We start from the raw sequence: 16,844 nt of genomic DNA on the forward strand, positions 1-16,844 counted from the left end.
ATGTAGCTCATATAAACAGTCCCCACCTCAGAGATTTCTCCAAGTGGGTATAGTAGTATTCATGTCCGCTTTAGGACTGGTGGTGCGTGTTTAAACAGTGGGTAATAGCTCAGGGCAGACCAGGCTTCCACGGAGGAGATGGAGACAGATGTCCCCCCTGCTCCGTGCCGTTAGGTGCACAACAATTCCCCCTACAACTAGGGGAAAATGGAATGTGTACCTAAACGGAGCCACAATGTCCACCTGACATACCCCAAGTATGTAGCACCCCAATTGTTGATCACATAATGCTCTTAAAGTCCGGCATGGTATTCAAGCCGCCTGGTTGTATCGTGCCCAGTCTGAACATCCATTGGGCCTCGCGTTTCAGAAGTTGCTTGTTCCGGTCGCCCCCCCGATCCAATGGGGGTATGTGATCAATTAGAATGTAGCGGATGGAAGACACTGAATGTCCCTTTTTGGCGCAATGTCGCGCCACTGGCTGCTCAGAATCACCTTGTTTAAGTGCAGTCCTTATGGCGTGGCGATGATTGGCCATATGCTCACGGAGTGTGCCAGATGTTTTCCCTATATAGAAACAGGAACATGGACAAAATAATAAATATATTACGTGAGTGGTAGTACACGTAATAGAGTGCCTGATAGAAAATGTTCGATTTGTGTGTGGATGATGGAATACTTTGGTACCCACTAGGCCATTACACGTTGTGCAGCCCAAACAGCGATAGGATCCCTTTATATTCCTTTTGTTCCCGGTCAGATAACACTGCTTGGGGTCCGTTTTCACCAATAGATCCTTAAGATTAGTCCCCCTCTTGAACCCAACCATAGGTTGTAAATTATGAGTAAATGTGAGCTTAGGGTCTGAAGACATAATTGGCCAGTGCTGGCGAAGGATCTGGCCAACATTTTTTGTCGCTGGAGTGAAAGTGGTGGACATAATGAGCTTATCACTTGTGTCCCTTTTGGGTTTAGGTATAATCAAATCCGTCTGTGTTAATGTTGAAGCGGATTCCATGTCGTCCTGTATTACCGGGATCTTGTATCCCCTGTTCTGGAACCTCTCACCCACTCCTTTCAATTGAGAGACCCCCGTTTCGGCATTAGAATTATTGCGCATTGTTCTTATGCATTGGGATTTTACTATGCCTTTTAGTAGGGCTGGGGGATGGCAACTATCTGCCCTTAGTATAGAGTTGCGGTCAGTGGGTTTATGGTATAATGTGGTTCCTAGATTATTGGAATCCTTGAAAACTGTCAAGTCCAAGAAATGAATGGATTGAAAATCCACTGTCATCTTAAACTTGACATTATTGGTAGTGTTGTTATACACATCAAACCATTTGTGGAGTTCCTCCAGGCCCCCTCGCCACACCAAGAAAATATCATCTATGTATCTGTAATAACAAATGATGGATACATTCGGCGTGTTCCACAGATACATGTTTTCGAATTGTGACATGTAGATGTTGGCGTACGAGGGGGCCATGGAGGAACCCATGGCTGTGCCAGCGGTTTGCAAGTAAAATTTATTTTCAAACCAAAAATAGTTTTTAAACAGACAGTATTCAATAAGGGACAGTAAGAATTCTACTGGGGGACCCTCATAAAGGGGGTTTCCCGTAAGATGTTCTTGTATGGCTTTAAGTCCATCAAGATGGGGTATAATAGTATACAGACTGTTGACATCCAGAGTGACGAGCAAATCGTCTGGCTGGATGTCAACAGTCCGTATCTTACGAATGAAATCATTCGTGTCCATAACGTAAGACCGTGTTTCCCTCACCACTGGCTGTAATAGTACATCCACATATTGTGCTACAGGCTGGGTGAGTGACTCCCTAGCCGACACAATAGGACGGCCCGGTGGGTGGTCCAATGTTTTATGGATTTTGGGGATTGAATACAAGATGGGTATCTTAGGATGTATAGTAGTGCAAAAATCACGAATGTGCTCAGTTAAGTACCCTTGTTCAAATCCCAAATCAATCAGTTTGTCAAGTTGTGTTTTGAATTGTGTAGTAGGGTCAGATGTTAACAGATTATATGTCAGGGTATCAGCCAATTGTTCCAGGATGTCATCTCTATAATCTTTATAATCCAAAAGGACAATGGCCCCGCCCTTATCGGCGGGCCTGATGACTATAGAGGAATCTTTCTGGAGGGTTTTAATGGCTTTCAATTCATCTCTGGAGAGATTATGTTTCCATAATGTGTCTGTTCTTGCTGTGTCCAAATCTTGGGATATCAGCCTCAAAAAGGTTTTAGTACTTGGACTGCTATTAATGGGTTCAAAAGAACTGGGTACTTTGCATTTAAGTTCAATGTGGGACTTCAATGAAGGCAAATCTTTATTTTGAAAAAATTCCCTAATCTTAAGGGATCTATTCAGTTTATAAAGGTCTAACTTAAGGTCAAATTCAGATACTGGAGTGCTCGGCACAAAAGATAAACCTTTGTTAAGAACTTGGCGTTCACTGTCAGTCAAGGTGTGTGTGCTCAGATTAACAATTATGTCCTCTGTCGTGGTCGTCTGGGGGGTCTGTGTCTGATGCCCCGCCCGCCTGATATGGGGTCTGTGATGCCTCCCCCTCCCCGAGAGCGTGTTGTTACCCCTAAAAAATGACTAGGGGTTGAGTGTGATCTGGGTTCATGTGAGGAAAATTGGTCCTGATGTCTATGTGGACCAGGTGGAGTGAACAAAGTACCAGAGGGATTCCTTTCGGTGTCAGTGGAGTCTTCCCCACTCGTATCTACCGTATCAAAGTGTACCCGTCTGGTTCTGTGTCTCCTCCTGGTCTGATTCCCCTGTGTGGTGGTCAGCCATTTATACACTTTTCCCTGCGTGTAATCACTGTTGACAGTCTCCAGTTTTTTGTTTTTAAATGTAATTAAATCACTCTGGTATTTGTCAATTTGCAATTTGATTTTTGATAACCAATTTTCTTGGGTGTCACTGGTGAGTGTGATGTTATGTAAGGATTCAAAAGTTTGTATTTCTATCCTAACTTTACTTAGAATTACAGTGACCTCCTCTATAACCAATAGTATTAGGTCTAAAGAGCACTTGTTTAAAATGAAACACCATTTCTTTCTGAATTCTGGGTTATCACGTCCAATAGTAGGTACATTGTGTAGTAGGGATGTGGCCTGTTCTATAATAATCGGACAGATAGCTGCCATGTAACGCTAGATCAACCTCTCTTTTTTTTAATTTAAGCAAAGTGTAATACAAATTAATGTCTGTATACTATTATACCCCATCTTGATGGACTTAAAGCCATACAAGAACATCTTACGGGAAACCCCCTTTATGAGGGTCCCCCAGTAGAATTCTTACTGTCCCTTATTGAATACTGTCTGTTTAAAAACTATTTTCGGTTTGAAAATAAATTTTACTTGCAAACCGCTGGCACAGCCATGGGTTCCTCCATGGCCCCCTCGTACGCCAACATCTACATGTCACAATTCAAAAACATGTATCTGTGGAACACGCCGAATGTATCCATCATTTGTTATTACAGATACATAGATGATATTTTCTTGGTGTGGCGAGGGGGCCTGGAGGAACTCCACAAATGGTTTGATGTGTATAACAACACTACCAATAATGTCAAGTTTAAGATGACAGTGGATTTTCAATCCATTCATTTCTTGGACTTGACAGTTTTCAAGGATTCCAATAATCTAGGAACCACATTATACCATAAACCCACTGACCACAACTCTACACTAAGGGCAGATAGTTGCCATCCCCCAGCCCTACTAAAAGGCATAGTAAAATCACAATGCATAAGAACAATGCGCAATAATTCTAATGCCGAAACGGGGGTCTCCCAATTGAAAGGAGTGGGTGAGAGGTTCCAGAACAGGGGATACAAGATCCCGGTAATACAGGACGCCATGGAATCCGCTTCAACATTAACACAGACGGATTTGATTATACCTAAACCCAAAAGGGACACAAGTGATAAGCTCATTATGTCCACCACTTTCACTCCAGCGATAAAAAATGTTGGCCAGATCCTTCGCCAGCACTGGCCAATTATGTCTTCAGACCCTAAGCTCACATTTACTCATAATTTACAACCTATGGTTGGGTTCAAGAGGGGGACTAATCTTAAGGATCTATTGGTGAAAACGGACCCCAAGCAGTGTTATCTGACCGGGAACAAAAGGAATATAAAGGGATCCTATCGCTGTTTGGGCTGCACAACGTGTAATGGCCTAGTGGGTACCAAAGTATTCCATCATCCACACACAAATCGAACATTTTCTATCAGGCACTATATTACGTGTACTACCACTCACGTAATATATTTATTATTTTGTCCATGTTCCTGTTTCTATATAGGGAAAACATCTGGCACACTCCATGAGCGTATGGCCAATCATCGCCACGCCATAAGGACTGCACTTAAACAAGGTGATTCTGAGCAGCCAGTGGCGCGACATTGCGCCAAAAAGGGACATTCAGTGTCTTCCATCCGCTACATTCTAATTGATCACATACCCCCATTGGATCTGGGGGGGCGACCGGAACAAGCAACTTCTGAAACGCGAGGCCCAGTGGATGTTCAGACTGGGCACGATACAACCAGGCGGCTTGAATACCATGCCGGACTTTAAGAGCATTATGTGATCAACAATTGGGGTGCTACATACTTGGGGTATGTCAGGTGGACATTGTGGCTCCGTTTAGGTACACATTCCATTTTCCCCTAGTTGTAGGGGGAATTGTTGTGCACCTAACGGCACGGAGCAGGGGGGACATCTGTCTCCATCTCCTCCGTGGAAGCCTGGTCTGCCCTGAGCTATTACCCACTGTTTAAACACGCACCACCAGTCCTAAAGCGGACATGAATACTACTATACCCACTTGGAGAAATCTCTGAGGTGGGGACTGTTTATATGAGCTACATGTCCTTATTATCATTATCTCTTCTATCTTGTGATATAGGTTGCTTTGCAGTCATGTTTGAGGCTTTAATTCCAAAATAAGGTTTCCACCCTTATATTTTTTCCCAGCCACTACATATAATCATCTGCATCTATATTTGGGCTGATGTATGCTATAACCACCCGATGGCCAAATTTACTTTATATGAACATGATGTGATGCCCCAGCGGTATAGCTGATTAGTTGTACAGCCCTACAATATCCCACATATTCCTTTCATTACATATTCCTCTCACTTTATGCATCTATCTGTTCGCATATCGATTGGAGCAACATTCATGCCAACTGTCAGTAGGTCCAAGTTTACTATATGTCAGATTGGTGATACACCTTAACTTTTTGCATCCATATTTGCAGCATTTCACTTGTTTCTTATTTAGAAAATGTTATTCCAACCACACGTACTGATATATGGTCCAATTATTATTTTAATCATTATTATTATATTTACTGTAACGAGCATATTCAGCATGAATTTATGCTGTTTTTCACACTAAGAAAATCGTTGTTTTATCCAGTTGGTATTCTGTTGTAAACTTAACACAGGTATTGGCACTTTTGGGCAATTTACATTGTATACGATTACCATGGTTACTGTCACCATGCCAACCTGATGCACTAACACTTGTTAATATTTATTAATCACAATTTTAGGCACTTGTGACAATGCTCCACATGTTTGTCTATATGAATTTTTCTACATTAGTATGTCACACAAGAATGTTTAGACATGTAGATTGCACAACTTTATGATTAAGTTCACGATTGTATATTGGAACCGTAAACCGGAAGTGAGGTAATGAAACTTCCGGTTTCGGACAGCACTGTGGAACGCAAGATGCGTTCCAAGCTCGAAATATTGGCGCACTTTTTTGGAGAGACACTAAGGTTGGTGTGATTTAATTTGTATGTAACACTATAAATGAGTTGTATTTTGTTAGTTATGTATGCTGATGAAGGGGTTGTGAACCCCGAAAACGTTCCATTAAATTGTTTTTTTTTTTTAAAAGTCCTGAGAGTGCATTCTCTTGTTTTCTATATATATATATATATATATATATATATATATATATATATATATATATATATATATATATATATATATATATATACATACACACAGGTAGCCCTCAGTTTATGCCGGGGTTAGGTTTCAGAAGGAATGGTTGTAAATCGAAAACGTTGTAAATTGAAACCCAGTTTATAATGTAAGTCAATGGGAAGTAATGGAGTTTAGGTTCCAGGCTCCTCTCAAAATTGACATAAGTAACACCTAATATGTTATTTTTAAAGCTGTGAAATGAAGACTTTAAATGCTAAACAGCATTATAAACCTAATTAAATAATCACACAACAGACTGTATCATTAAACTATGTTTAGTGAACAAAATCATTTGCTAATAATCACATAACAGACTGTATCATCAAACTAAGTTTAATGAACAAAAACATTTTTTTACTTGCATTTTTCTGCAAACAGTTCTCTGCATTGTTAGCATGTTAGATAATATTGGGTCTGCACCTATTCTATGCATTTCAATCTGGACTGATTAAGCAGTTAGACACCCTTACCTCAAGCAGCTGGACAGAAAGATAATAGGGAAGTGGCTACTAGATCTTGTTCCTTTGAAAGCTGCTCGATAGCTTATGTCTGTTCTGTGTACACAGATTAATTTCAGTCTGCTAAGCTTACATAACTTTGCTGCAACACAAGCAGACAGCTCCATCTACTGGCTATTTTAATTAGTGCACTGCTTTTCAATGCTTTTCAATAGCAGTCACATGACTGAAAAAAAAGGTTGTTATTATGAAACAGCGCAGATTGAACCAGGGGCCACCTGGTATACATATATTCATTCTCTCTCTTTCTCTCTCTATATCTTTCTCTCTCTCTTTATTTCTCTCTCTCTCTTTCTCTATTTATCTCTCTTTTTTATCTTTCTTTCTTTCTTTCTTTCTCTCTCTCTCTCTTTCTCTTTCTTTATCTCTCCCTTTCTTTATCTCTATCTCTTTCTCTCTCCTTTTTCTTTCTCTCTCTTTATCTTTGTCTCTCGCTCCCTTTTTATCTCTCTATCTCTTTCTCTCACTCTTTTTTTCTTTCACTCTTTTTCTCTCTCCTCTTTCTCCCACTCTCTTTCTTTCTCCCACTCTTTCTCTCACTCTCTTTCTCTCACTCTCTTTCTCTCACTCTCTTTCTTTCTCTCACTCTCTCTTTCTCTCACACTCTCTCTCTCTCCTCTTTCTCTCACTCTCACTCTCTTTCTTCCTCTCACTCTCTTCCTCTCACTCTCTTTCTCTCACTCTCATTCTCTCACTCTCATTCTCTCACTCTGTTTCTCTCACTCTCTCTTCCTCTCTCTCTCTCTCTCTCTCTCTCTCTCTTTCTCTCTCTCTCTTTCTCTCACTCTCTTTCTCTCACTCTCTCTTTTACTCTTTCTTCCTCTAACTCTCTCTTTCTCTCACTCTCTCTTTCTTTCTCTCACTCTCTATTTCTCACTCTCTCTTTCTCATTCTCTCTTTCTCTCTCTTTCTCACACTCTCTTTCTCTCTCTCTCTCACTTTCTCTCACTCTCTCTTTCTCTCGCTTTCTTCCACTCACTCACTCTCTCTCTTTCTCTCTCTCTCTTTTTTCCTCTCACTCTCTCTCTCGCTCACTTTCTCTCTCTCTCTCTCTCTCTCTCTCTCTCTCTCTCACACTCTCTCTCTCTCTCTTTCTCTCACTCTCTCTTTCTCTCTCACTCTCCCTTTCTCTCTCACTCTCCCTTTCTCTCACTCTCTTTCTCTCATTCTCTCTCTTTCTCTCACTCTCTCTTTCTCTCTCACTCTCTCTTACTCTCACTCTCTCTTACTCTTACTCTCACTCTCTCTTACTCTCACTCTCTCTTTCCCTCTTTCTATCTCACTATCTCTTTCTCTCTCACTTTCTCTCACTCTTTCATTCTCTCTTTCTCTCTCACTCTCTTTCTCTCTCACTCTCTCTTTCTCTCACTCTCTTTCTCTCATTCTCTCTTTCTGTCTCACTCTCTCTTTCTCTCACTCTCTCTTTCTCTCACTCTCTTTTTCTCTCACTCACTCTTTTCCTCTCTCTTTCTCTCTTTCTTAATGTGCTGCTAGCTAACAGCAGAGAGTAACTGGTCACACTTAATGGTAGGGTAATTATTCATCCATCCGTGACTGAAGTCCTGAACTCTTTCCTTGACTGCTGCTCTCCCCATGCTGCATTCCTCATTACCAAGTGAGTAATCTTTTATTACATATTTTACAGCTCATAGGTCAGCACTGCTGTTCACAGCCCGGTCTGGGAATGAGGAATGCAGCATGGGTAGAGTAGACAAGGAAATAGTTCAGTCCCCTCCCCCCACACCTCTGTTTGTTCAGAGAAACAGCTCTGCATCTATCACTGGCTTGCTGCAGGAACTGTGGTATGCAATATCATAATCTAAAGCATTTCTTCCTCAGTGCTTCTGATCACAGCTTTTCCAGCACTGCTGTAACACACTGAAAAGGGCTGTGATCAGAAGCACTTAGATATAAATTATTTAGTGTGATACTGCATAGTTGTAGCACAGCAGCCCCTCCCTTAATGGGCTTATACTGTAATGCAAACTTTTATTTCTGAGACCTGTAACTGAGCTGCAGTTACAGATTTACAGTGTAACTCACTGTGCAGCTTAACAGGTCTCAGAAATAAAAGTCTGCATTGCAGTATACACTGTGCTATTTTTTCTTATAAAACAAGTATTGTGAAGTTATGTCAGTTTAGTTATAAAAAATTGAAAAAATTATCATTTGACAGACACCGGTCAGTAGTTACAGTTACATGATCCTATCCGTTCCATTTTTTGAGTCTTCTCTTTGCTAGACTGAGTGTGAATTGTGAAGTGAACTTCAACTTACTAGTATTTCAATTGTTTAAAAATTTTCAGCGTCACCCACAAATTATTCTAAGGCCACACACGTGGGTGGGACAGTCGTCAGGCACTTGCAGCAGTAGCTCCCTCCTGCTTCTACTGTGTCCAACATCACTCAACCAAGCCCGGCCGGCACGCCTCCCCAACAGCGCTGATGCTGATTGGCTGTGGATTAGAGCTCCATATAGAGGCGGTTTTGTGAAACGCCTCTATTGGAGTGTGTTATGGGCCCAGTCAGACACCACTGGGTGGCGCTAGCTCATAGTGAGCTAAAAACACAGTATCAGCATCCATGTTGCGCAATCAAGGAGGACAGCAGGACAGCTCACTGCCTCCTAATTGCGCAACATGGATGATGAATTTTTAGGATGGGATCACAACTGGTGGAGCAGGTGCGGAGGGGGGGGTGTTGTACCTAAGGGGGGCGTGTTAAAATAAAATAAAATTAAAAGAACACAATTTTTTATTTACCATAATTAAAATCCTTTTTTATTAATTGGACAGGGGAGGCACTGCCTCCTCTGCCTCCTATTACTGCACGTCATAACTTTACTTGACATTTCCAAACGTCATTCAGTAGCAGTATGTGACAAGCTGATACAATTAGCACTTTTAAACACAACCCGCTAACTATCCGCTGGTTGTAACGTCACACGTGATGAAAAATAGGGGGCGGGACCTAATGACGTGCATTATGAACAAAGCTGTGGTGTGTCAGAGGAAAGTTATCACTTTATATGTACAGTAGTACGACAATTACTTTCAGTGCTATGATTATGTGACTACGATGTGTCGGCAACTGGATAATGGTCATAAAAATAAGCCCAATTTTTAACAATACTGTGTATGGATGTTATTTGCCGGTTTAACACGAACCGTATAAGACAGCCTAGGAATCTATATATATAGGGGTACATACTACAGTCCAAGTTTATAACAGGACATATATGAGAGATAAGGCAACAGGGTAGACCTGCTTGGTACGAAACAACCTAAGGGGAATATTGCTTTCCAAAATGCACAACTGTAACAAAAGGGACATTGTTATATTCATATACCTATTAATAGAAAAAGGCTTTCCGTCAGCAGTTCCATAATACATATAACCATCAAACATAGCATGGAAAATTATAACAATTGTTTTCAAACATATAAAATACATATCTAACAAGTGAAAATCTGCAGATACTATGTGAATGTAAAGGGAATACTGTTCAACGTCCCTACATAAAAGTTTTGAATAATTGGGGCACTTTAATAGAACAATGCATAATCCAAGTGGGTATTTAACTCTTTTGGTGTCATTGACCCTAACCTATGGATCTATTGTGCCTCTCTTTTAAGAAGTTCCTCTTCCCTATTACCCCCTTTCTTTAACTGAGGAACCCTATCAATTAGCTTGGTTTTTAACATTGCTATTGTGTGCCCGTGCTTTAAAAAATGTCTGGCTACAGGCTGATTGCTATGGCCATCTTTGATCGCCTTTATGATGGCACTCTTATGCCAGCCTTTCATGGAAATATGTACACGTCTTACCAATGTAAAATTTCACACACAGGCAAATGATCAGATAAATAACATAGTCTGAGGTGCACGTTAGTCTGTGTCTAATGGTATGCTTATGTGATCTATAGGGATGGCTAAAGGTGCTACCAGTTTGGAGCATGTTGCAGGTGACACAGTTGCCGCACCTAAGGCATCCTACCTTGCCCTTAGGTAACCATGTGCTGTGTTGTAATCTGATATCATGTTTAACCAACAAAGTGCCAATGCATTTGCCTGTTTTATATACCATTCGTGGAGGCCTATCATTTTTAAATGTCAAGGCTGGATCAAACCCAGGCGTGTTGGAAGCTACAGCTGAATGAGTGAGTGCATGAAGGTCAGACTTTTATATATACATATATACATATATATATATACAGTATATATATATATATATATATATATATATATATATACAGAGATACAAAAGTAGATAGCGCTCAATCCAGAGAAGTCCCAAATCGACATATGGGGTATAATATAAAACAGGAAAAAGAGCTCCAGGCAGGACTAAAATGAAAAGTCAAATTTTATTCCTTAAAATGGACGAACATCAACAAGTCATCCAGACGAAGAGAGCCAGCAATGAAAAAGGCAATCAGGTAGTTGAGCTGATCCCCACGCAGACGCGTTTCGTGCGCATGCGCACTTGTTCACTGCTTACCTGGGGATCAGCTCAAACACCTTTTAAAGGCTATTATACTTCATGATAATTTTACTTCCGTTACCTGATTGGAAGCAGACGTGTAGGAACACACCCCTCATTTAAATCAGTAAGGGATAAGCATGCACACTAAAAATGCATTAAAGTGATATACAAAAATTCTACGTCCTATAATTGTTCAGCTTACTTCATATAGCGCTCAAACATGAGCTCAATGTATATTATAACAGTGCAATAATGTTTAACAGAGAAAAGGACTGCATATAAATTTTATCATAATATATAGGGCATATAGCTCACTGAAACAAAAATTATATAGAAAACGATATGTCTATATCTTGTATTAGGGTCTATAATGTTAACCCTATTCCTTTCTTAATATTACATAACAGACCAATATTGTCATCATAAATAAACATAACTGAGGTGAAAGCACAAAAAGAGGACTTTATATATATATCTAAGTGGAATATTTAATGCAAGCATTATGCCTTAGCAAATGATGTTAAAGTATTAAATTGTGTATATGTATGAAAAATGAAGGAAGAGTCAGCAAATGAAAGAGTAGTGATATTTAGAATTCTATGTGAATACATCTAGATCTCATCTGATATTTAGACCATCAGGCTCACAGTCTGCAGTGTAAACATCCAAAAGATTTCTCTTTTGTTGAGCTGCATTTCTCTGTTGCCCCCTCTCTTCCATGTCGGTATGTGGTCAATGCCTGTATTTTCAAAGAAGCTACCTCAGAGTTATGTTGTAATTTAAAGTGTCTAGATACTGGAGTATCACTTTTTACATCCTCAACAGATCTTAGGTGTTGTAAAAACCTGTCTTTGAGGGACCTCTTGGTTTTCCCTGTATACTGTTTTTTACATATTTCACATGTGAGAAGATAGACAACATGCGTAGTTGCACAATTTATAGAATATTTGATGTCATATTCTTTGTTTGTAGTGCACAAAATAAATTTACTTCCCTCAAAGACAAAATTGCAAGTTTTACAAATTGGACGTCTGCATCTAGAAAAACCTTGTTTTCTTTTGAGCCAACATGTATTTTTAGGGGGCTTCATATCTGAAGGAGACAGATAATTGGCCAAGGTCTTTGCTCTCTTGGGGATGAAGTCACATCCAGAGGACAGGATTTCCTTAATAACAGGATCAGAGTATAAAATCGCTAAAGCTTCTCTAACTATTGTGCAAACCTTATTGTACTCGGCACTATAGGTTGTAATAAATTTTATTTTTGCCTATTTGTCCTCTACTTTCTTTGGTTTATATTTAAGCAACTTTTCTCATGGGATCTGATCTACATTATCTTTCGCTCTATTTAGTAGATGTTCACTGTACCCTCATTGTTTAAATCTTTCTGTGGCTTTCCTAGCCTGTTCCTGATATTCTATCTACTTGGAACAATTTATTTTGAAGCGTATGTATTCCCCCTTGGGAATACCCCTGAGAACATGTCTAGGATGGCAAGATTCATATTTGAGTAGCGTATTTACTGCTGTATCTTTTCTATACATTCTCGTTTGTATTGTAAACCCATCTCCTCCCCTCTGGACTATGAGATCCAGGAAATCAACACTCTTGTTGCTGTGTTTCCCTGTGAACTCAATTCCATATTGGTTATTGTTTAAGTTAGTACCTGCAGAAATCATCTGCTACCTTTTCATCACAGTCCAGGATGAAGAACAGGTCATCAATATAACGGAAGTATGGTAATATAATATCTTTGAAAGGATTACTATCTCCAAAGACGCAGGACTCCTCCCACCAACACATGAAAAGGTTGGCGTAGGAGGGGGCAAACTTGGCCCCCATAGCCGTCCCGCGTCTCTGGAGATATTATTGAGTCTGAAACATAAAAAAATGTGTGTGAGCAAGTACTCAATTGCTCTCAAAAGAAAGATTTTAGTTGCTGCTTCAAATTTACATGTAGAGTCAATGAAGAATTCAACAGCAGTGAGACCCTTCTGATGGTCAATAGAGGTATACAAAGAGGTGGTGACGTCAACTACCATTAATCTATAGTTGGATTTCCAGCTGAAATGTTCAATTTTATTAATAAAAGTGGTAGTATCCTGAATGTAACTAGGTAATTGACTAACCAGTAGCCGCAAAAAAGTGTCTACAAGCTCAGACAATGCTTCGTTCAGGGAGCCAATGCCCGCAATTATTGGTCTCCCTGGCGGGAGATTGGGATTTTTGTGTATTTTTGGGAAATGATGAAATATGGGTGTGACAGGATGCTGCACCATTAGCCTCTCTTCAACTGTCTGTGTAATGATATTATTGTATCTCGCATATTTGATAATGTCTGTAATCTCTTTTTGAAAATTTTTTGTGGGATTCTCCCTAAGCCTGATATATAAATTTTCATCTCCAAGCTGTCTTTTAGCCTCAGCTACATAATCTGATCTATTGAGGACCACCACGTTACCCCCATTATCTGATGGCCTAATCATTACCTGATAATTCTTTAAGGGCAAGTTTCTTGTTTGGTTCCTTGTATTTTTGGAGATGGATTAATTTAAATCTCGTAGCTTAACTTCCACCATTTTCTGAAATACATCTATCACTTTAGGGCGTGTGTGGACGGGGTAAAATGTACTCTTATTCTTAATGTGTTTTAGGGAGATGTTCCTTTCCTCCAAAAGTTCCCCCCTCTCTCCTTCCCCCTCCTCCAAGAGTTTTTCTAAATCTCTTATGGTATTCAGTTCTGAAAAATTTAATTTAGGTGTAGTTGTAGTCATGTATGTGTCATCATTTTCATTGGCACTCAGGTCAGTATGATCTTGTGTCCCCTCAACATCTTTAGCAAATACATGCTTTTGTAATGTTATTTTCCTTGCAAATCTATTAATGTCCAGAATTGTCTCAAAAATGTTAAAATGTTGGGAGGGCACAAAATTCAGACCTTTAGATAGGACATTCACCTGTGTGGAGGTAAGGGTTAGTTTGGATAGATTAATGACATTTTTATCTTTGTCTATGCATATTTCTTGGGCTCCTTCTGGGATCTGGTTACATAAGAAGTCCTTATATTAATTATTTTGTTTTCTTTGGGCTTTTTGGCGGCCTCCTCTACATCCTCTATGTATTTTTTTCTGAACCCCCGAACAGTCTGTTGCTGCCTGTTTTTTGACTGAGTAATGGGTACCTCACAGTACTGTGAGTTGTCTTCCTTTAAAAGGTGTTTGAGCTGATCCCCAGGTAAGCAGTGAACAAGTGCGCATGCGCACGAAATGCGTCTGCATGGGGATCAGCTCAACTACCTGATTGCCTTTTTCATTGCTAGCTCTCTTTGTCTGGATGACTTGTTGATGTTCGTCCATTTTAAGGAATAAAATATGACTTTTCATTTAAGTCCTGCCTGAAGCTCTTTTTCCTGTTTTATATTATACCCCATATGTTGATTTGGGACTTCTCTGGATTGAACACTATCCACTTTTGTATCTCTATATGCTACCGCTGTTTGGGGCGTGTCTAGCAGTTTCACCCAGAGTAGCAGCCTATCCTTTGACCGATACAAGGGGGTGTGTCCCCGCCCACTCTCTATTGTGCCGTATCCCTGCCCTTGCTCCAGACTCACAGGTGAGCGCTTGTATCGGTGACTATGTAACTTATATATATATAAGTTGAGTTGTTGGGCATTAGGTTGTCTATAACTTTATGACTTTATGACATTTGACAAAGGTGTTTTGTGAACACCGAAACGTTATGTCGTTTTAACTTTTTGATACTTATTAAAAGCTACGTTTTATTGTGAACAGTGAGTGCCTTTTTTCTTCTGGACTTGTGGATTTCGTTTAAGTGCACCCTGGCTGCTGTACAGACTGTTTGATGTGCTGATCTGTTTTGGGATATTATTTATATATATATATATATATATATATATATATATATATATACAGGTATATATATGTATTATTTATATATATATATATATACATATATGGACTTTTTGTGTTTATTTATATATATATCTCAATATATATATATATTGTCACGAATACCTCAGGATTTAGCTGCTAAGAGGTAAATTCTGTTTAGTTTGTGAACTAAAAACAGTTATTTGCTTTTCAAGAAGAATTGTGTCCTGTGTCTGTTTGTATGTTCTTTGAAATACCAGAAGCCTCATAAATGCTCACACAGGGGGGACCTTTATGGCTCAGACTGTCAGAGAGGGCATGATAGAAAACAGTGCCTCAGTCACAGAAACTGATAAGGTCAATAAAGGGACATTGGTATAATGTATATATGTGTTTAAAACTGTTATAACATTAAATTAAGGTAGGTATGACAACCCTGTCATATCTGGTATCAAACCATTGCTCATAATGTATGGAAGAGATTGCCCGTCAGTATATCTGAAAATAGATTTACCTGGCAGAAATTATATTGTGTTCTCTAAAGTCAGCCAAAGGTATTTAAAGTTTATTGACTGTTGTAAAAGATAAGGGGTTTCCCAGCCAGCCCCTGCTGAGGGGGTGAGGTCAGGCAACCTGATCTATTGGAAAAAAAGGTATAAGGGTCTTGTGTTTTTACAATTTCTTTTATGCCAGCCCCTGGCACAGATCTTGAGACTAGTAAAGTATTCAATCTGTTTTTCTCCTTTTTTATTTTAACCTGTTTGCTAATGTGTAATTTTATTTGTAACAAATTTTTATTAATAATGCATTGTGCATAATAATTTTTGGCATAATAAATAATTCATTTATTAAGCTTTGGCCTTTGACTAATAATTCAACCTCGTTACTGAAAAGACTGGAATATTAGAACTGTATAATTTAGGTTATTTTCTGCTAAATTGTATTCAGAGGGTTAATGTGTAAGTCTGGGGTTTTCCTTAGGATTTTCCCTTTAATAAATCATAAGTGGTGGCAGTGTTTGAGCTAGATAGCATAGTTAGTTTTGTGTGGGTGGCATTAAAGGGGAGTTTTGGGCATTTATTTTAAGTCTAGTATGGACTGGAGAGTGTTGTTAACCCTTGCACCCACTGTACTAAATCCCAAGCTGGCCTGGTGTGGCTAGATTGCGATATATTAGTGAGAGTAGAAGGGGTCTGATAACCCTTTCTGTGCCAAATAAGTGACTGACACAGGGTTGGATAACCCTGGTTCGTCACACACACACACACACACACATATATATATATATATATATATATATATACACACACATATATATTTCTTTCATATAGGTGGCGAGAGTCCACAAGCTAGTTACTGATGGGATATTCATTCCTACCAGGAGGGGGCAAAGTTTCCCAAACCTCAAATGCCTATAAATACACCTCCCATCTCACTCATACCTCAGTTTGAAAAACTTTGCCTCCTTAGGAGGTGGTGAAGCATAATGTGCTTGATTTTGTTAGTGAAGAGCGCTTCTAAGCATATTGAAGCCCAGTTCCTCTCTAAGTGCAGTGTTTGTCTGAGGAATGTGAAGGGAGTATTGTCTGATGATACCATGTTTTCGCCTATGGGAAAGCTTTTCATAAGGCTATGAATAAGCGCCACTAATGGGCGTGAAACGCACCAGACATCGCGTCTGTCTGCATTTTTTGGCATATGTCTATGTGCTTTGCTCTGGCTGTTTTTACTTTTCTACAATAAACTTGGATGTTTTTATTCAGTACCTCTTTGCAGTGCCTGTTCCTTCCTGCTTTGCTTTATTGCTCCTGTGGCATGATTCTGCCACTGCTATGGCGCTCCGTGTCAGCTTAAGGTCTGCGGATGACCTTTCACTAGTGGGTTGAC

Source organism: Bombina bombina, chromosome 3 (genome assembly GCF_027579735.1).
Source record: "Bombina bombina isolate aBomBom1 chromosome 3, aBomBom1.pri, whole genome shotgun sequence".
In the NCBI taxonomy this organism is placed as follows: Eukaryota; Metazoa; Chordata; class Amphibia; order Anura; family Bombinatoridae; genus Bombina; species Bombina bombina.